The following is a 22824-nucleotide window of genomic DNA, read 5'->3' as shown; positions in this document are numbered from 1 at the left end:
TAAACATTGGCCAGCCGTTCCCACATATTCGTGTGAAAGCACCAACTGTGGACGGCCCCATCAACAAACGCACAGGATTAAAAGTGAAATTACAAGAAGTCATCTCGCAACTGGCCCCTCTAAGTTTAGGACAGATTGACTCACTGCTTGCCTCCGTCTTGAAAATCTGCTGAATTTAGACACCAATGATACTATTTGGATTATATGTTTAATGCTTGGTTTGGGGGGGGGGGGTTGGAAAGAGGGGGAAATCAGCTCTGCGTTTCACAGTAAAATACCAGCTTGGAGTAACAAAGCCAGACCCTTTGTAACTCGAATCACCTTATTAAAAACTCAAAAGCATATAAAAAGCATATGGGGATTTTTAAGATGGCTGGAAAACACCAGAAGGAAACCACTTCACAATACTAAGGTAAAGTGCATCTACACTTTTAACAAGAATTTTTAGGAACAAGAAAAAGCCATTAGGTCCAACAAGCCCTTCCCTTTTAAATAGATTAAATCCATCCACCCACCTCACCATATCCCTCAAATCATTTCTCCCCCCAGAAACACAAAGTGATTCCTCAAACTGTTTATACTCTCCGCTTCAATGACCTCTCCTTGCAACTTATTCCACAATTCTATTAACCTTTGTGTTATAGGCTTCAGTCCAACTTCCCCTCTTACTCCCAGCTTACTCATTTTTGAACTCGGAACCACTGAAGAGTCCTCTGGTATTTGAACCATTATAATAACTAATTTGCCTGATGAACTGTGCCAGTGCCCTTCATAATCTTGAAAACCTTTCCAAAGCATTTAACTTGCATCAGTGGGTAATAAATACAATTTATTTAACCTCAAGTTACACGACTCTCATTCATTAATTTAACGGCACATTCACACACTGCCCAGTGAGCTGGGAGCTAATCGCCCCCAAGTTCACTTCGGATTTGGAAACCCGATTCATACCAGCACTTCCAAAACCCAATCCTAATTCTGGGGATTTCAGACAGTTGATACTATTTCATCAGGGTGCATGCATTAAATAAAAAGCAGTTTTATTAATTTTGAAAGAATTATCCGCAGGAGGAACACACTGGAGAAAGATTTCAATTCTCTCCCCCCCCCCACTCTCTTGCTCTGTTCAACTTTGCATTGGAGGGTATTATTGCACTGCAAAATCCTTGAGATTGGGTATCTTCAAATGGTGGGATACTTGTATGCCTTTAAAAAGAATGGAGTAAAATATGTTTCCGTTGCACTGTTAGTTTGAAAGGAACACTGAGGCCTACTGGTATAACAAAGGTAAAATTCCTAAACTATAGGTACAAAAGGTGCAGGAGCCATGACACTGGAACCCCGTCACCTTGGTAGCCAGTAGCTTTGCATTCCAAACCACAGAAAGCCACATTAGTACTGCAATCTGCTGTGCAGGTCTCAAACCACCAGGTGCTGAGAGGTCAACCTTTGGATCTGCTGGTCAATTCAACCTGCCATCAGGCCCGTTTACACACCATCTTTAGCACTGCAGCAAGTGAAGGCCCCCAAATAGCTACAAGCATCGAACTAAAGATGCCCAATGTCAACGATTTTGCAGTATAATGCTACCCTCCATCATAGCCAATAGCCTGTTTAGCTCCTGATCAAGATCGAATTTAGACTGAAATACACAGCTACTGGCTACAAAGGAGCAACAGCATCACGGCTCCTACACCATTTGTACCAGGAACTTTGAAGTCCCACCACATTCCTTGTACCAGTACCTCAATGTTCCTTTCAATACTGGTACTGCAGTAGAAATACATTTTACTCAGAATGAAATGCAGTTTCCAAATAACACCAGGCCTAAGTAATCTCAATCCAATTAGAAGACCCCAGCTCTTTAGCTGAACATTACATATTGGCACCTGCATCAAGAAGTTAAGTGTAATATTCAATTTAAATCAATAACTGAACTTAATCAGAGTGTAATCTGTGCATTTTATATATCACACACACACACACAACCGTGGTATGATACCAGCATTTGGCTCAAGCCAAACAAACATCAAATTATACTGTAATCTGATACCGTTCTTTAAATTTTCAAAAGAGCTGAGGGAGGAGAAAACACCGGCAGCCATGGCTCAGTGGATATAGCGCTCGCGCCTCAGAGTCTGAAGGTTGTGGCTTTAAGCCGCACTCGAGATTTGAGCACGTAATCCAGGTTGACACTCCCAGTGCAGTACGAGGGAGTGCTGTACTGTCGGAGATGCCATCTTTCAGATGAGACGTTAAACCGAGGCCCTGTCTGCCCCCTCAGGCGAATGTGAAAAAAAATCCCACAGCCACTATTCGAAGAGCAGCAGGAGAGTTCTCCCTGCTGTCCTGGCCAAGTTTTATCCCTCAACCAACACCACTAAAACAGATGTTCTGGTCATTTATTTCATTGCTGTTCAAGGGAGTTTGCTATGCACAAATTGGCTGCCGCATTTCCTACATTACAACAGTAGCTACACTTCAAAAAGTACTTCATTGGTTGTAAAGAGCTTTGGGATGTCCTGAGGTTGAGAAAGATGCTACATAAATGCAAGTCTTTTTTTATGGACAGGAATCCTGTCAGCTCAGATCTTTAATTAACTTCACTGTTTTTGATCTTTCCACCCAGCCACTGGCCCAAATCTTAACAGCTTGTGGAGTTTTGCACTTCCCAAGTCTGGTTTGTGCAATAATACAGTTGTTGACTTTAACAAGGTCAGATAATACCACCTTATCAGTCTCAAAATAGAAATTTTGCTCTCCATAGATCTTAAAAGCCAAGTCATGTGGAGTGTCACAAGTTACTGTGCGTCAAGAAGCACTGCTGACACAGGCACTACTCTGCTGGCAAAATAGCAGCACATCTCTCACTGAATGTTGAATACTTAGCAGAACACTTGGGTCCATAAAGCTACACCTGCACTTACATTTTTAAACCTGCAGATCTGAGGGTGTGACATACTAATATTCCCAGCCATCTTTCATCTTCATACAGATAGAAAAGATCCCAGATTCGATCCATGGTCTGTGCTCAGTCAATCTCAGGTAGGGCAGTAATAGAGGCACAGATGGACTCCCTCCTCTGGGATAAAGGTGGGGGGAGTACAAATATCAGCCAAAGCTCCTGATCACAATCCAGCGACCCTTACTGCACAGTTGTGATGTGCTGTGATGCTAACATGCCCACCAAATGAATAGTGTGCCAAAATTCACATGTTAGCAAAGGTCATTTGGATGAGGTATTGGAGGGCACTCTTGGAACCATACCTCAGCAAGGAAGTCAACACCTTCAGGGGGCATGAGGAGAAAATTAGTGATAAAAAGAAACAAAACCATAGACAACCGAACAACCACATCGCCAAAGCCCTGCTGCCAGTCTCCAGAGTTACTGAACTATGTTATATTTCCCTCATTCAGCACAGAGACAAGGCAGGAAACAGCTATGCCCCATGCCAGACTAAACTATATACAGCTACTGCCAATTAGATTTGAAAAATGATCTCTAAACAATATAAACCCCATGAATTTGACACACAATCAGTCCCAATTTCACATGCTCTCACCTTGGGGTAAGCATCATGCTGGGACAAATTCAGTGACAATGCAATATAAGATGACAGCCGTATCATCATACCCACATAAATAAATGCCAACGAGCTGCATCTGCTGGAAGCCAGCAATATAAATGGGTAGCGGAGACTACGATACCTCGACCTGATTACAGCACTAGATCTCTGTCTCAGCATATAACAGGATACTAGTGCAATTAATAAGCATTGGATATTGTACCATAAACACACAAAACATTTCAATAATACTTGTGTAATTCCTCAAAACCAGCCCAGATCAGTGAGCTTGGCCACAAACAAGTTAGGTGTTAATTTGCTCTATTTTATTGGTTCATTTGAAGTTTTTCATTAATTATTCACTGGCTGAAACAGCTGTCAAAGCAGCGATATTTTCCAGCTTTACTATCTGACTGATGTTAGTGGAACCAGAAAATTCAATAGTCTACAGCACATTTTGAGCATTACAGTATTAATAAAGACTGCCAAAAGAATTGCTAAAACTAGACATCCACATCAAGATTTTCACACTCGTGCCAATTTATACTTTGAATACAAGAGCTTCTCAGATGAAAAGGATGATAGGTGCTCCTGGAGCACCTAGGTGGAAAAATTAACTCTGGCCCATTGTCTTTCCTTCACCACTTTCCAAACACATCCTACTGTGTAGGTTAGTTGTGGTGGTTATGAATCCTAACATATATCCAGTCCCAAAGTTACCCGAGTCTTCTGGCTGAAAGCAGCGTGCATGTGTATAATTCTTGAAGTATGGAGGCTAGATAGCTGAAGGCCAAGAGTGAGGCGAAGGAATTGGGGGATACACAACAGTTGGAGGAACGCAGTGTTCTCAGAGGGTCGTGGGGCTGCAAGAGGTTGGAGATGGGGAGAAGCGTGGCCATGGAGCGATTTAAACACAAAGATGAGAATTTTAAATTTGAGGCGTTGTAGGACCAGAAGCCAATGTAAGTCAGCGAGTACAGGGGTGATTGGTGAGTGGGATAGGTGAGGTTTTGGATGAGCGTAAGTTTACGAAGAACGGAAGATGGGAGGCTGGCCAGGAGAGAAATCGGAAGAGTCAAGTCTGGAGGTGACACAGGCACAAATGAGGGTTTTAGCAGCAGATGGGCTGAGGCAAGAGCAAAAATAGGTGACATTAAGGAGGTGGAAGCAGGCGGCATTTGTGATGAAGACAATATGGAGTCTGTAGCTCATCATTAGATTTTACAGCAAACTTGGACCAGTACCCTAATGCATCTATAATGCTAGGGCAAAAAAGGCACAAGGAAGCAGATGTATTGAATTATCAAACCTAAAATGCTATGTTATATCTTGCGCTAACCACAATGTCAAACTAGAGCTGACAGAGCAATAAAATTCAGGTTAAAGAATTCCTACTCCCAGTAACCATTTATCCACAGCAATCAAGAACACCCAATTTTAGATCCAAAATATCTAACGTGACAAGTGTTCCAGTGGCATTGCGTGACATTGTACCAATAAGCTGCAACAAAGCAGGGCATCTGCAACTGAGGAGGCTCTTCTCTTCCTCTAGCTATAAGCAGAGACTAGAGAAAAGGTGGTTGAGTAACCCAGTGAAGAAATGGACCACAGTACAGAAGAGCACCTTGGCTGGAGAAACTGGGATGGGGAAAAGGAGATAAGTAAGTGAAATACCCAATCAGAACAGACAAGTTTTTAGTTCTCTGACTCCGTAATTGTAAATTGAGTTACTGTACAAGATTTGCACCTAATAACAGGTTGATTTGTTGCAAGAGAGTGGAAACCTTTTTTCCTAAAAGCCTGTGGAGTTTACAGTTTCCAAGACGTTAGCAGACTGTTGCCATGGGGAATATAATGATATCGGTCAGAGGAGAAAGACTGGCCAAGTCTGGGGAAAATTAATAGCCCTGCAAAATCATTTTTCATCCCTGCTTTGCATTTTCACAACCCAGGTGAGATATTACATGAAACACTGTGGCTGAGCAAATAAGAAATTCTGTCCTTTTTACCCATTATTTACATGACAGCGAGTATCGCATTCAAAAGAACTGCATTGCGTGCGTATTTAACACAACTAAATTAATGCAGACAAGGACCCTGAACCAGTGCACCTGCTATAAAAATCTACAGGAAGGGGAAAAAAAGCATGTTATCTGGTCGCATGAATTTAGAATACTTCATTAGCATATATTTGTTACTCAGTCACAAGTGGCTAACGATAGGCCTGCAGCTATAATCATTAAAGACACTAGACAATGGCACTATGCCATCAGCAGAACTGATGCTGAATATGAAAGCCTCAACAATTTTTACTCAGTCCTGGGAGGTGCCCAGCAGAAATGTCATTTACAAGATAAGCAATGAGATTAGTTAATTTCCAGGCAGTCTAAAATCATTAAACTATTGGCTCTGTAACTTGTATAACCAGAAATACCAATAAAACTTTCATTTGACTTTTGTTATAACTTATTAAATAAGCTTCCAATGGGAATAAAGTTTTTTCATTAACTCAGGCGACATTTTGGATCCACACAAATTAATGACAACCTTCCAAACAAACTTCCATGGACTGGTCAAGTAGTTCCAGTCAAGGGTTTAATCGGAGTTGACTAATAGCAATTCAACTCAGATCTGCAGAAATGTGTCTACAGAAGCAGCATTTTCTTCATTTTTTGCTCCTTTCTTTCTCTGACAATTTTTCTTCTAAAAACATTTGACTTCCTGCTGGAATCCTCCTGGCACCTCACCAAAGTGGCCATTTCTCACACATGAACCAGACATCCAGTGCCAGCAGGCTACCTGCCTGTTGGGAGGGGGCATTACAGCCCAACCCGCATGCATACACACACACGCTAATTCAATACAGAATGTGACCATGGGACTTTCCTAGTCTGTATGACCCAATTACTCACTGTCTTAACCAGCCAGGCCGTTGGGGACTCTGCAAGCCGTATTTTTTTTAAATCATCTCTGCACATTTCAATGGAATCATTCTCCCTCTTGACATTCCTTTTTCTCTCTCTCTCCTCCCCAAACAAAAGGAAATATACTTCTCAAAGCCATCTTCAAACTATGACCCAGGCACCAGGTGTGACTTCCTACTTTCATCTCCATGGTCCACTTAATGTGGGACAAGTAAAACCAGCTGACTCAAAATTCAAATCATTCGAGTCAGAGAGAATGGACGAGACAGAAAAGGTCTGTCCCTTCCCCATCTCCCACATATACAAGGCTCAAAGTGCACTAAAGGTTTGGAAAGCTGGAGATTTCTTATTCAGAATCCTAGAATTCCCAAATTCACAACCTCAGGACTTTCCAGAGTTACATCGAATTACAGTCGATGAAGTTTAGTTACTGTTGTAATGTAAGAAATGCGGCAACCAATTTGTGCAAAGCAAGATCCTACAAGCAGCAGTAACGACCAGATCATCTGTTTTTAGATGTTGGCTGAGGGATAAATATTGGCTAGGACACCCGGAAGAACTCCCCATCTCTTCTTCAAAATAGTGCCATGGGATCTTTTTCATGCACCAGAGAGGGCAGACGAGGCCTCAGTTTAAAGTCTCATCTGAAACACGGCACCTCAGACACTGCAGCACTTCCTTAGTACTGCAATGCACTGGAGTGTCAGCCTAGATTATGTGCTCAAGTCTTTTGACTTGAATCCACGACCTTCTGACTCAGGAGGTGAGAGTCCTACCACTGAGCCACGGCTGACATGTTGTGGTAGCTCCATCACAAGGACTGCAGTGGTTCAAGGAGAAGGCCCTTCTAGGGATGGGTAATAAATCCAGCCTTGCCAGGGTCACCCACATTTTGAGGGAAATAAAAACTCATTCCAGTCTGGATGCCACAGGCCTATTATTTTTTTGGAGGGGAGGAAAGAGGGGAGGACATAAAGTTGTTGGCTAAAGCATGTGACCTCACAACTAAAGCTTGTGCTCTCTTTCCTCCTCCTCTACAGCCTCAGCCAAGCAGGTCTTGCTGCTACGCTCCACTCAACAGGAGGGTAAAGTAGTTTTTCCTCACACCTTTTGAAGAATGATGAGTTGGTTTGAAGAACTCAAATCCACACCATTTGGCCTACCTTTAACTGTTTTTTAAGACTGCATTGAACCTTATAACCCACACTGTGGTTTGGATAAGGCTGCATTTTAAAAATCAATGCAGTACAAAAGACTAACTTCCTTCGGTCTAATTTATAATCCGAACAAAAGGGCTTCACCTCACTAACAATGACCTTCCTGTTATCTATGTTTGAACAAAGCCTGCTGTATTGGTATATTTTCTGCACACCTGCCATGTGAACAGAATTCACTTCAAACTCGAAAGATCAAGTGTGCCTTGAGGAGCTGACCCATTTTCAGAGTATTACAAAATATATTGTTAAATATCCTGCAACACCCAATATAATATCTTTAACTCCTTTTTACGTATCACTTCAGTTTCAAATTCTGGAATGAAAATACCACTGCGACATGCCAAAGAACAAATCTCACTGTCATAACAATGCAGCAAAGGAAACAAAACAAGCTCAATAACTCTGGAAGCAGGCCAGCACGAACTCCAGGAGATTAGAGCACAGACGGAATCAACTTGTGAATGCAACATCTTAAAAGCTGAACCAGCACACAGCCTGTGACCTATCTTCAATAATGTAAATGGCACACTGCTATTCAACCACTGAAATGACTTTATAACAGTGCATGACATAGAATCTAAAATTTCACATTGCCCCTATACCACAGCCAGCACTGAGTCACACCAGAACAATCTGCATCTCAGTTAGATCAAACAAGAATTCACAAGCTTTCTGTATATTCAATACTGTTCCAAGTCAGCTGTGCACACCTAAAGCTCCCACAGTGTCTGGTCACTGCTTATAGTCTGTTTGCACAAAGTACATAAAAGCCAGATGTTCCTTAGAGCAATCCAGGTCACCCATCCACGTCCACGTTTCAAAATGGCTTACTTGTCAATTATAGAACCTTCACTACTACGAGCTGGACTTGGGACCCCCCTGAGCCATACAAACCAGTGTGCCACACCACGTGATGAGTTTACAGATCAAGTCTACAGATCCTGATCTCTCTCAGCTCAACCTACGTTGTTCCCAAAAAAAATCACTCGAGCTACCATTTTGGAATCAGTCCCCCTCATACCCCAAGTCTCTCCTACTTTTGCTTCAATATTGCAATAAACCATTTTATATATTTTTTTAAGTTTATAAAGTTCCAGAAAAAAAAAATTGTGTTGCTGGAGATTGGGCAGCTATGTCAAATATATATATTTTTTTAAATGACACTACAGAAAGCACAAGCCAAAACCCATTTATACTTTCAAAGCTTTGAGATCACATTGTATTTAGGTTGCTATGACCAGGAATGAATGTATTCCTTCCCTCATCCTGGTTTCTAGTGAGGACGATACCCAGTTCACTTTGAGCAAGGTGAAGGGTGGGTGTCATTATCTCCCCATCGACCCCAGATTAACTCTGCAAGAGATTCATATTCACTCACAATGGTCCCACACAATCCTCCAGCTTCACAACCTCAAACAAAATGTCCATCACCGGCATCTCCACATCAAAACAAAATGCAGGGTAGGCAGTGGGAGTTCTGCTCACTTCAAACACCAAAACTTGCTGCACAATTTCAGTCAAGTCTAAACAGAATGTCAGCAGTCCACATAGATCAGATATGATCAAAAATTAGCTGAAATGCAATCTCCATTAGACAATACAAGTGCTACAAATTACCTTGGAGTAAGCTTTGTGCAGAAGAATGAATTTTAAGACTCACCAATATGGACCAAGTGACTCAACAATTTCCCTACATGCTGATGTCAGACATTCTCTGCACATGTAAAAAATATTCCTTCAAATTGTTGAAACAGAATCCACCAACTTTATAGTCAGGTATTGCAAATTCAATTAGGATCCCAGATTATATTGGGTTTTTAAGCATAAAGAGGATATAAAAAGTGGCAACCCAAGTCAAACGTGGGTTTATAATGCCAAGTATTATTAAGCACCATGGCACATTTCACGACGTTAAAGGCGCCATACAAATGCACGTTGCTGTTGTTGTACATTGGTAATATTTGTACAAAATCCTGCATTCATTTGATTCAACAATACAGCATCGATGAAGCTGACTAGGTAAAATGCAACTATATGCATAAAAATAAATTGAGGCCAACAATCCCATTTTTAAAATCAACATCTTAACCCACAACTTAGTTTGCATCAGAAAAAACTGCCTGCATACGTCCAGGCTTTTTGTTCCACTCTCCCGCTACAAAAGAGCAAAACGTGACTTAATAACAAAGCAGGGTTTCATTTAGAGAATTTGCAGTTGTGTTAATATGATGGTATCTGAATTTTAAATCTATTTGGTTCTAGCAATTTCTACTGAGACTATTGGCTAGAATTGCACCTCAACATTATCGTCCCAAGACATTTGTACCCTAACATTCCTGTTCTACTATTTGTTGGACTATAACCTGGTGTTGTAAGATTCCTTACATTTGTCCACCCCAGTCCATCACCGGCATCTCCACATCATTCCTGTTCTAGGCACACAATACAGGAATATACTGCATATAGTTTGAACAATTTGCCCACCTTTTTAGAACCATAGAAAAGATACAGCACAGAAGGGGGCCATTCGGCCCATCATGTCCGCGTCGGCTCGGAGAACAACCAGGTGCCCATTCTAATCCCACCTTCCAACACCCGGTCCGTAACCCTGCAGATTAGAGCACTTTAGGTGCAGGTCCAGGTACTTTTTAAAAGAGTTGAGGGTCCCTGCCTCTACCACCAATTTGGGCAGCAAATTCCAAACACCCAACACCCTCTGGGTAAAAAAAGGTTTTCCTCATGACCCCTCTAATCCTTCCGCCAATCAGCTTAAATCTATGTCCTCGAGTTCTTGAACTCTCCGCTAGGGGAAACAGGTACTTCCTGTCTACTCTATCTGGGCCCCTCATAATTTTGTGCACCTCTATCAAGTCACCCCTCAGCCTCCTCTGCTCCAAGGAAAACAACCCCAGCCTATCCAATCTCTCCTCGTAGCTGCAATTTCAAGCCCTGGCAACATTCTTGTAAATCTTCTCTGCACTCTCTCCAGAGCAATTACGTCCTTCCTGTAACGTGGTGACCAGAATTGCGCACAATACTCCAGCTGTGGCCTTACCAGCATTTTATACAGTTCCATCATTACATCCCGGCTTTTGTATTCTATACCTCAGCTAATGGACAGCATTCCATATACCTTCTTCACAACCCTATCCACCTGTACTGCCACCTTCAGGGACCTGTGCACATGCACTCCAAGGTCTCTCACTTCCTCTACCCCTCAATATATTCCCGTTTACTGCATATTTCCTTTTACTGTTTGCCCTCTCTAAGTGCATTACCTCACACTTCTCCGGGTTGAACTCCATTTGCCACTTCTCCACCAACCCATTGATATCTTCTTGGAGTCTACAGCTATCCTCTTCACTATCAACTACACGGCCAATTTTTGTGTTGTCTGCAAATTTGCCAATCATGCCCCCTACATTCAAGTCCAAATCATTAATAGATACCACAAACAGCAAGGGACCCAACACTGAGCCCTGTGGCACACCACTGGAAACGGATTTCCATTCGCAAAGACATCCATCGACTTTTACCTTTTGTTTCCTGTTACTGAGCCAATTTTGGATCCAATTTGCCACATTTCACTGTATCCCATGGGCTTTTACCTTTCTGACCAGTCTGCCATGTGGGACCTTGTAAAATGCCTTACTAAAATCCACATAGACAACATCCACTGCACTAACCTCATCAATCCTCCTTGTCACTTCCTCAAAGAATTTAATCAGATTTGTAAGGCATGACCTTCCCTGAACAAATCCATGCTGACTATCCCTGACTAAACCATGCCTTTCCAAGTGACAGTTTATCCTATCTCTCAGTATTGATTCTAATAGTTTGCCCACCACCGAGGTAAGACTGGCCGGCCTATAATTGTTCGGCCTTTCCCTCGTACCCTTTTTAAACAATGGTACTACGTTTGCAGTTTTCCAGTCCTCCGGTACTTCCCCTGTATCTAGTGAGGATTGGAAAATGATCCTCAGGTCATGCACATCTCCCATTACTTCCACGCAGCCTTCATCAGAAATAGGGACTGACGATTACACGTTTATTGACACACATAGGATCACTCAAGATAAACATAGGCAACATGACATATAAACAAGGTAAGGGTGCACCACAATTTTTCCTCCCTACCCAAGGACCTGAGCAAAGCAAATCCTTCAGTTTTCCTTCAGGGGGGTTGCAGCATAAAATGGCATTCAGAAGTTCCTAATTGTTTCACAAGAGTATGTACAGTTTCAGATAATGGGAGTGCATTAGTTAAAAATATTTTTTAAAGAAGTCACCTTACAACTTCTAAAGTAGACCATATGCACTAACTTACAAAATGCTGCGGGAGGTACTCTTAAATAACTAATTGAACGCTCCCATTATCAGTTCTCAGCTAAACTGATGAGGATGTGTAACATTACAAAGCAAGACAACGGGATGGTGGGGGGGGGTTGTTGATTAAAGGGTGAAAGGAAGCTTTCATCCAGCTCCTTCTAAATGTTGCCTCTTGTTGGTTGATCATAAATTAGCCTTGGCAGTGGACACAGAAGAGGTGTTACACATACTAACTATGCTCCCAGCTCCAGGGCACAAGGTGGTCAATCACCTACCACAAGAGAAAAAAATTAAAAGACATATATTCACTGCCACAAATAAAGTCTTAGCCCCTTTAGTAGTGACATTCGTCCCACTCTCTCCTGTTGGGATGCCTTCATCTGGCGGCCTGAGAAATACTCCCATATCTGGATGGCTATAGAGTTCAGCCTTGGATCACCACCATGAGAACCTACAATTACTGCAGTGCCCCACATAAGTCTTAACTGTTGCACATCCAGGTTGTCCCTATTGGCAGTTCTGATTTGCAGACCACAGAGCAAAATAAAAAAATCTTACCTGATGAACTAGATTACTTGCCATTTCTAAACTCCACCATAAAGTGATTTAAAATCTTTTCCCTCGCTCAGGAATTAAGCACATCATTGATTTTGCAGCAGATTTTGATCAGGAGTGAAAATAGTATGACATTGTTTTGCTAGAAAATAAAGCTGTTACATTGGTGGGATTTGGATTTCTCCTGCAAGTTGTGCTGTAAGGATGGACAAGTTGCAAATGTTCCTGCAGTTTTGCTCCTGACATTCATTATGCTATCACATGACAATTTTTCAATTTAAGTGACAGGCTCTTCACTCAAACAAGTCATCCAATTTCCCCCTTTCCTTTGCTCCCTCTCCACCCCCCCCCCCCCCCCCACCACAAAAAGAAACAAGAATAAAAGCTCACACATATTGCACAAATTGACAGGGCATCAGGGGGACCTAGTTAGTTCTGGACTTGTCAGTAAACAAGTGGAGGGGGCAGAAAACCAACTAAAACATACATGCATCTAATTCATCCTGAACCATCCATCAGACTAATGGTCTTGTCATCAAGTGAGGTGCTGTGGGCATGATACAGCATTGCACATATATCATCCCATCATTTGTATTCCATTCTGCAGAGCACTGATGACATTCCACCAACATGCAGAAATGTACTTTTCAAATCAGTTCAGTACCTGGGGAACAGGCACATGCAATGGCTCATTGAGCTAGAGCTCTTGGTACTTTGCATGATGAACACATTTAAATCAGGAAGACATCCCAGGGTGGAGATGATGGAATATTCCACCATTTCGGATATATTTATCAAGTGTTATACAACATTTTCATGCACACTCAATTAATGTACAGATGAAAAATAGATATCTTCTGCCAATTAGCCCCATTTACCATGAACAGTAGTAGAAATGGTGACTTATATCCATCACCTATTCCAAGCTTAAGGGTCAATATACCTCACTGAGCACAGTGCATTCAAATCAAGCGAACAATACCTGGGGTTATGACCCTCTACACTACCGTACGACATTTTTATTCCCCCACATCTTCCTCCTTTCCAGGTGCCTCATTTTTGCTGAGGCCTTGTAATGGACTCAATACTTAAACCCGCCTGGATTAAAGTGGATACTGCCACCCATACACTTGGTTATGTGTCTAGGGGGTTTCAAATGAACCAATAGGAGCAGACAACAGCAAATGAAAGGCAAAAAGGAGTATAAGAACATAACAAATAGGAGCAGGAGTAGGTCAATCGGCCCCTCGAGCCTGCTCCGCCATTCAATAAGATCATGGCTGATCTGATCCTAACCTCAAACCTAAACTCATGTCCAATTTCCTGCCTGCTCCCTGTAACCCCCAATTCCCTTTACTTCTAGGAAACTGTCGATTTCTGTTTTAAATTTATTTAATGATGTAGCTTCCACAGCTTCCTGGGGCAGCAAATTCCACAGACCTACTACCCTCTAAGTGAAGAAGTTTCTCCTCATCTCAGTTTTGAAAGAGCAGCCCCTTATTCTAAGATTATGCCCCCAAGTTCTAGTTTCACCCATCTTTGGGAACATCCTTACTGCATCCACCCGATCAAGCCCCTTCACAATCTTATATGTTTCAATAAGATCGCCTCTCATTCTTCTGAACTCCAATGAGTAGAGTCCCAATCTACTCAACCTCTCCTCATATGTCCGCCCCCTCATCCCCGGGAAACCAGCAGTGGGTGATTTTATCACAAGGTCCATGCAAGTAAAAACACCCATGCGTTCAAAACCTACTTTGGGGCATGCCTAGTTTATAGACACCAATGTTTTCCCTTCAAGTATTTACACAATTCCCTTTTGAATCTGCCTCCATAACCCTTTCAGGCAGCGCATTCCAGATCATAACTCGTTGCGTAAAAAACACTTTTTTTATGCAGATTCCTCTGTAAAAAGAGTCAAATTTGGTGGCCAATAGTAGCCGTTGCCTTTATTTTTTGATACCAAAATGCCAGTGGGCCATTTAAAATCAGTACTGGAGATGTCCTGTGGACGGGTGCTTATTCCAGAGATTTCTGCAATTACCAGCAGTATAATAGAACTAATTACCAGCACAACTACCATTATACCCACTTCCCACAAGATCCTTCACACAGACACACACAGACACACACACAGACACACACACAGACACACACACAGACACACACACAGACACACACACAGACACACACACAGACACACACACAGACACACACACAGACACACACACAGACACACACACAGACACACACACAGACACACACACACAGACACACACACACAGACACACACACACAGACACACACACACAGACACACACACACAGACACACACACACAGACACACACACACACAGACACACACACACAGACACACACACACACAGACACACACACACACAGACACACACACACACAGACACACACACACACAGACACACACACACAGACACACACACAGACACACACACACACAGACACACACACACACAGACACACACACACACAGACACACACACACACACACACACAGACACACACACACAGACACACACAGACACACACACAGACACACACACAGACACACACACACACAGACACACACACACACAGACACACACACACACAGACACACACACACACAGACACACACACACACAGACACACACACACACAGACACACACACACACAGACACACACACACACAGACACACACACACACAGACACACACACACACAGACACAGACACACACACACACAGACACACACACACAGACACACACACACAGACACAGACACACACACACACAGACACACACAGACACACACAGACACACACAGACACACACACACACACACAGACACACACAGACACAGACACAGACAGACACAGACACAGACACAGACACACACAGACACACACGAAGATTAGTGTTTCTGATGAGTCCATCAAACTGGGATGTCGTTTCACATTTATAGCATTTTTATTTGCAGCATTCCTTTAAACCCCCGTCCCCCTATATATCTGTTCAGTCAGCAATTGGATTTCTGTAATTGGGATACCAACTGCCATTACTCAGTCAGTAATGGTTTTACATTAATTTCTTTAAAAAACTTGAATAGCTGTTTATGGAATTAGATCAAGCCAGGCCCTGGGGACTTAACTCCATGAAGAGCAATGTATTTATTCTTAGTTTGCCATTTGTTTTGCATAATTACAACTACAGTTTGTGCTAGCAGTTAATTATACGTAATTAAACATTAGCCTGGATTTGCACCAAGTTGTCAGTGGCAACCAACCTGTCCCTGCTTGTAAAATGCAACAGAAATTCTTAATAATGCAGCACATCTAACAAAGGCAATCCTGGTCAAGCTGTGCTAATACTAGTTCTCCATCCTTTTTACTGTACTCACATTGGCATCCATGATTCTACAGATATTTGAGGGCTTTCTTACAAACCTGCACTCTTAACCCGAGTAGTATCCTGCACTTAGGGTAGGGCAAGTGATTTGGCATCCTGCAACAAATCATGCTAATTTCTACACTTAGATGTAGCAGGATTTGTTGCCCAAATACTGCAATCTGCACATGTCCCAACTCCAGTTAAAATACCAGTTTTCGACTGGTAATAAATCACTTTTTCTAACTCAGTACAACCAGTAAAGCTCTCAGAAGTCTACAGTGCTGGCTAATAAGGAACATCCCAAAAGATGAACGTATTCATCTGCATTTTAAAAGGAGCTTTAAGCCTGCAGAAAGCAAATGATTCGATGTTATGACCATACCAGAATAGTACACGTATATTATATACACATCATGCACACATATACGAAGGCTGTTACTCATGTTTGGGTTCATCCCAAGGGCAGCAGGGGTCTTTGGTACCTCATCCAAGGTGTGATCTTTCCCTTGTGTACCTAGACAGTCATCATCTGCAAACCATTCTAGAATGGGGACTTTGAAGCAGGGGGTGGTGGAGGAGTTCACAGCCAAATTCAATCCTACACACATATAATGGCATGGATAGAGGATTGGCTAACTAACAGAAAACAAAGAGTCGGGATAAAAGGGTCATTTTCAAAATGGCAATCTGTAACTAGCGGGGTGCCGCAGGGATCAGTGCTGGGGCCTCAACTATTTACAATATATATCAATGACTTGGATGAAGGAACAGAGTGTCTTGTGGACAAATTTGCTGATGATACAAAGATGGGTGGAAAAGCAAGTTGCGATGAGGACACAAAGTGTCTGCAAAGAGATATTGACAGGTTAAGCGAATGGGCAAAAATTTGGCAGATGGAATATAATATGGGAAAATGTAAAGTCCATCCACTTTGGGAGGAAAAATAAGAGAGCAGAATATTATGTGAATGGAAAAATACTACAAAATGCTGCGGTACAGAGGGATCTGGGTGTCCTGGTACATGAAACACAAAGTCAACATACAGGTGCAGCAGGTAATCCAGAAGGCAAACAGAATATTGGCCTTTATTTCTAGAGGGATGGAGTATAAAAGCAGGGAAATCTCGCTACAACTATACAGGGTGCTGGTGAGACCACACCTGGAGTACTGCGTACAGTTCTGGTCCCCTTATTTAAGGAAAGATATACTTGCATTGGAGGCAGTTCAGAGAAGGTTCACTAGATTGATTCTGGGTATGGAAGGGTTGTCTTGTGAGGAAAGATTGAACAGGTTGGGTCTATACTCATTGGAGTTTAGAAGAATGAGAGGAGACCTTATTGAAACATATAAGATTCTGAGGGGATTCGCTAGGGTAGATGCTGTTACCCCTCATGGGGGAATCTAAAACTAGGGGGCATAGTCTCAGAATAAGGGGCCGCCCGTTTAAGACGGAAATGAGGAGGGATTTCTTCTCCCAGAGGATCGTGAATCTTTGGAATTCTATACTCCAAAAAGCTGTGGAGGCTGAGTCATTGAAAACATTCAAGGCTGAGTTAGACAAATTTTTGATCAGCAAGGAAGTCAAAGGATATGGGGAAAGGGCAGGAAAGTGGAGTTGAGGTAAAAATCAGATCCAGCCATGATCTCATTAAATGGCAGAGCAGGCTCAAGGGGCCGAACAGTCTACTCCTGCTCCTATCTCTTATGGTCTTATGATCGCACACATTTTCCAGCAGGGACCATGGGGTCGTGATCAGAAGCAAAATTTCCTCCCTAACAATTGTAATTTTGGATCCCTCTTTCACATTGCCAGGGCTACCATTTTGGAATTAGGAATTGAAACTGCAAAGTTCTTTCAGCATACAGCTGGTATAGTGCTGCACCATTTATCATAGTTTTTAGAACCATGATTCTATGAAGTTACTGAAAATGATGGAACTTACTGCTGGAAGATGTGACAAGTAGCCACTCCAGCAATTCTTTCAGTTAAAAAGAAAGTAGAATAATGACAACAGATTTGCCAAAACATTGAAAGTCTGGGCTTTATACTGAAGGGTCTCAGTATACTGTTCTTTTTGCTTTAGTATTCAATTATAGAAAAATGTACCATTCCCTATGTTTTGTATAAGCATTGCTTAAAAGTTTCCTATTCCAAGAAACAATCCATGCATTTCATAAAATGGTTTTGCGAGATCTCCTTGGGCCTGTGTGGGGATAAGTAGGAAAACCTTAGACACTTATAATTTAGCCAGATGTGCAGCCCCCCCCCCCAACCCCACCCCTTCCTCTGCCAGGAAGCTGATAGGAGCAGAAGTTCCATCATATTTTCCCTTTCCCATTATTTCAAGCAATTCACCAAGCCTACAATTTTTTTCCTTAATGCTTTGGCATCTCCCTGTTCCAAGGCTAATGCCCCACATTTTGAGCAGCAACAAATCAAGTCCAATGCTCTTGCTCCAAGTCATAGCAGATTTGAAAAGGTTTGAGAACCTAGTTATGATTTCTGCATTTCAATCTGGAATGTTAGTTAATTATTAACTACGTGATCCAAGTACAGAACATTGGGTGTGCTAAATCACTTTTTATTCACTCTCGGGATGCAAAACTCCTGACCCAAGCAGAAAAAATTCCAGTGAGAGATTTATTTGTAATATTAAAAAAGTGTTTTAATGGATTTCCAGAGGATTAAACAGGCTAAAGCAGAAATAGTGCAAATTTATAATTTTTTCTCCACACTGCTGCCTATGTGGAAGTTTCAAATAACTTGAAAATTGACTTCTATATAGGCCATGCAAAATAAATCACCCTGGGCAACCCTCAATCATTGTATTGTGGTTAAAGTCAAGTTTGTTTTAGAATAAAATCATGTTGTATGAGAGCAGGAAGCAACTATAGTTGTTCTGATATTACAGTAACAGCAGAAGCATGCCCATATTAATGACCAACCTTGCATCGAGCAACATGGTAGGTGACAAATTAAAATGAAAGCAATAAATAAAGGCTTCTTTGATAACTTAATGGATAATCAAAAAAGATTTGTGGGTGATATCAGAACTGAGAGGTTATAAACTATCAGGAAAGGCTGAGGCTCTATTTTCTAGAAAAGAGAAGGCTGAGGGGTGACTGAATAAAGGTCTTTAAAATTATGAAGGGGGTCAACAGGGTAGACGTCGAGAAGATGTTTCCACTTGTGGGGGGAGTCCAAAACTAGGGGTCATAAATAAGATAGCAACTAATAAATCCAATAAGGAATTCAGGAAAAACTTCTTTACCCAGAGTGGTTAGAAAGTGGAACTTGCTACCACTTGGAGTGGTCGAGACGTGTAGCATAGAAGCATTTGAGGGGAAGCTAGATAAGTACATGAGGGAGAAAGGAATAGAAGGATATTTTGATAGTGTTAGATGAAGTAGGGTGGGAGGAGGTTCGTGTGGAGCATTAACACCGGCATAGAGCTGTTGGGCTGAATGGCCTGTTTCTGTGCTGTAAATTCTATATGTAACTGCATTGTGTGGTACTGAGCCACACAGACAAGATTCAACGCACCGAATTTGCCCATCTCAGCTGTGGACAGTAACCAGTTTCAATGCTTTTGGGCTAGGTAAGTGGGACAGGGAAGAATATGTGTTCCAACTCCTGATTTCTATCCAATGACCCCTGCTAGAGTGTGTACTGAGTGGGCAGGATCACACTTGGCTGTATACCCCACCCCCTCAAACAACCTGACAATACCGGTCTAGGGTTGGCACAAACTAAAAATGGCAAATTTGGTGGATAATTGAGGGCTAGACACTAAACTCAATTAGGAAATTGCTGAATGTTGTGAAGTATTCTGGAAGGATGAAATTAAATAGGCTGAAAGATTCAAACTTTTGATCCACTGATGAGCAGCCAGCACCTATGCAATTGTAGCCCAGCTCCTTCAAAATGAGAGATAATGGGGGGGAAAATGGAAACAAAGAATGTTTCCATTCAGTGATGAGTAAACAGGGCCTGCATTATTGTTTGTATTGCAAGCGCTGTCTTCCGAAATTCTAATCAATTCATATCCTAATGCAGCATCTCAGAAAATTGGCATTTATCAAGATTCAACTTGATTGCAAGAGGTCCAGAGGCACATTTAGTAACAAGACTCAAATCATAAATTCCAGCCTCAACAAACTCAAACCCACCCATTTAAATTGGGCAGATTGACCTCCTGACTAGGAGGTCAAATTAAGTACCCTTCTATAAAGTTGAATCTTGATAAATACCAATTTTCCCAAGAGATGGGTTAGGATGTGCATTAAAGTTGACTTAGAATTTGGAAGGGCTGTGTACAAAATAAAACAAATTAGATTAGTGCCAGACCCCAGTGAGATACATTATGGTGGAATATTCCAAACTCAGCATTCCCCTTTCCCCCCACCCCACCCCAGGGGCAGGGGAAATGGAGAGAAGAAAGTTAAAGTCAGTATTACCAGGCCTCCCTTTAGAAAAGATGGAGTTGGTCTTTGATAGGATCAGATAAACAATTGGCATAGAACGGCTTGCTGCCCAGGTGGTCCCAGCTTCGGGTTCCAAATACTAATGCTGTACACCAGTGATGTGCAAACCATGTATTTAAAACTTAAGCTGTCTTCCAACTGTACAGTGGAATCGGTATCCTATCAGTAGTAACTTTAATTCACAAGTGGCAATAAGATTTGATTGCGGTATAATCAAATCTCGATATAATGATGAGTTGGCAAACTAACAGTCGCATCATCCTTTTCCTTGTGGCACCACTGAGAATAGCTGCTGGGAATTAGTAAATTCTCAACAGACATTATCTTTTTGCATTGAAATTCTGGAAAAGACTGGTACTCATTTATGTCCAAAATTTACAACACACTTTGCTCCATCACCTCTCCAGGAAATGGAAATACTGTTGCAGCACTATTAAACTTTAACTAGTAAACTGTACAATACAGGTAGCATGGCCATTTCCAACTCACACCTGTTAAAAGATGTCACAAACTCAGATCAAAATTTTCAGTCAGTCACTTCTGTTTATTCAGCTCAGTTTAAAAGCTAGGCCCCAAATAGATGACACTAACACCTCTTTGGTAATGTAATAAAAGCTTGAAGCTAAACAGGTGTTTTGGGAGCAAATTATACTTCAATACAAAAAAAGAGAAAATATAAAACATAAAGTGATGAGTTTCAAAACTTGCAACCGAAATTTAAACTTCAATTTAAAAAAAAAGACAGCCACAGGGGAACAATCAGAAAACATTTACGTAAAATCTAACTCCCTAGAAAATTACTTACCCCTCACTTTAATTAGCCCAATTAGTTAAATGGGCAAGCAGTTAGAAACTAAAGTAGTTTTAGTGCAAGAATGTTTTTTTTTAAAACGTCAACATAATTGCAAGACAAGTCAACCAAAACACTTACAATGTCCATCGAAAATATTACAGTTCAAGCTTTAAGTAATGCTTTGCACATCTGCAAGGCCTCCCAACTGCTCAGTCGCTGGCTGTATAGAAAGTCTTAATGTGAGCAAGTTTGCATGCATTACCCGGCGTCACAAAGTGCAGCCCTGCAAACGACATCTTGAGGATTAAACTGATCGAGATGAAATTTGCCTAGCAACCAACTCATTAAAGCAGGGTTCAGAAACAGGCCAGCAATCCATTCTCTTATCTCCCCTGCAAAAGATAACAGTGTCTCCATCTACTCTCGGTCTCACAATGAGCAGCTTCTTCAGGAACTTCATTCTCATATTCACAATTTTTTTTTAAAAAAGCAAAATAACCTCAGCTCTCCCTCTCTTTATTTCGCCCCAGATTACCTCATTTCCATGTGTTTTGTCCTCCTTTATAATGCACAAAGAAAAAGGGGAGACACATATTTGAAGTACAATAACGTCGCACGACCAAAATTAATTGTTATTCTCTGGGGATGCGATGGGTGGTGAGGGGGAGATTTGGTGGGGGGGATAACTAATGACAACCGCTGCCGTTCTGCGCAAATGATTAGTCACGCTGGATTCCCTGCTAATCAATTCAAGATAAACTGGTTTTAAAAACAGTACGAGAGGGGAAATGCCTTTGTAACAATGGCGTACTGTAAAGATTGCAGATTGCCTCGACTGATTAAACCGTGCATCAGCCACAAGGTTATGCCACCGCCTAACACCACAATCCCTCATGATCTGAGATGAAAAGGGCTGGCAATTCAAATCAAGCAGCGATTTTCTCTCTCCTCTGCCCCCCTCCTCCCTCTCCCCACATTAATCTTCATGTGACATGGACAGACGGCTCTGGTTTAATAAAGATTTGCAGAGTACATAACAACCCTCCCCTTGAAATACTGCATTTAAATAACATTCTCTGAAGCTTCCCTTATATATATATATATACATATTTTTTAAAAAGCCTTGACATCGGAGAGAGAAATTTCACACACACACAAAGCCAGCCTAACGCCTCAGAGGCTGGATTTTATGAATTAGCCTCCCATTCCCTATTTTTTTTTTGAAAAGTTACCTCAGATCCAAGAGTTTTTATTTTATTTTTTTTTAAAGTTAACTTTTACGTATAATAAAAAAAATACAAGTGACAATACAGTAAGTAGCGGTAGCAGCGAGTTTGCCAATGGCACAAATCACATCCCTATTTAGTTACAAGCCAAACAAAAATATATTTAAAACGTTCTGGATACGAATTTGAGAGTTAATTTCAGACATTTAAAAAAGTTAATTAGACACAACTGGTGGAATCTTACTCTAAATATTTTCTGCAAAAGGCTGCAACCTCCAAACGACAAGACCGGCAACATTTGCTTTTCATCTTTTAAATGGCAT

General features: G+C 41.6%; 1 protein-coding gene across 1 annotated transcript in view; it reads right to left on the bottom strand.

Moving 5' to 3' along the window:
- Positions 1 to 22824, bottom strand: part of fam222ba (family with sequence similarity 222 member Ba) — a 39258-nt gene that overhangs the window by 15873 nt on the left and 561 nt on the right. The window lies entirely within an intron of this gene.

This window comes from Heptranchias perlo, chromosome 28 (assembly GCF_035084215.1).
Source record: "Heptranchias perlo isolate sHepPer1 chromosome 28, sHepPer1.hap1, whole genome shotgun sequence".
NCBI lineage: Eukaryota > Metazoa > Chordata > Chondrichthyes > Hexanchiformes > Hexanchidae > Heptranchias > Heptranchias perlo.
Note: the sequence above shows the minus strand (reverse complement) of the source record. Positions and strands in the feature narration are given on the sequence as shown.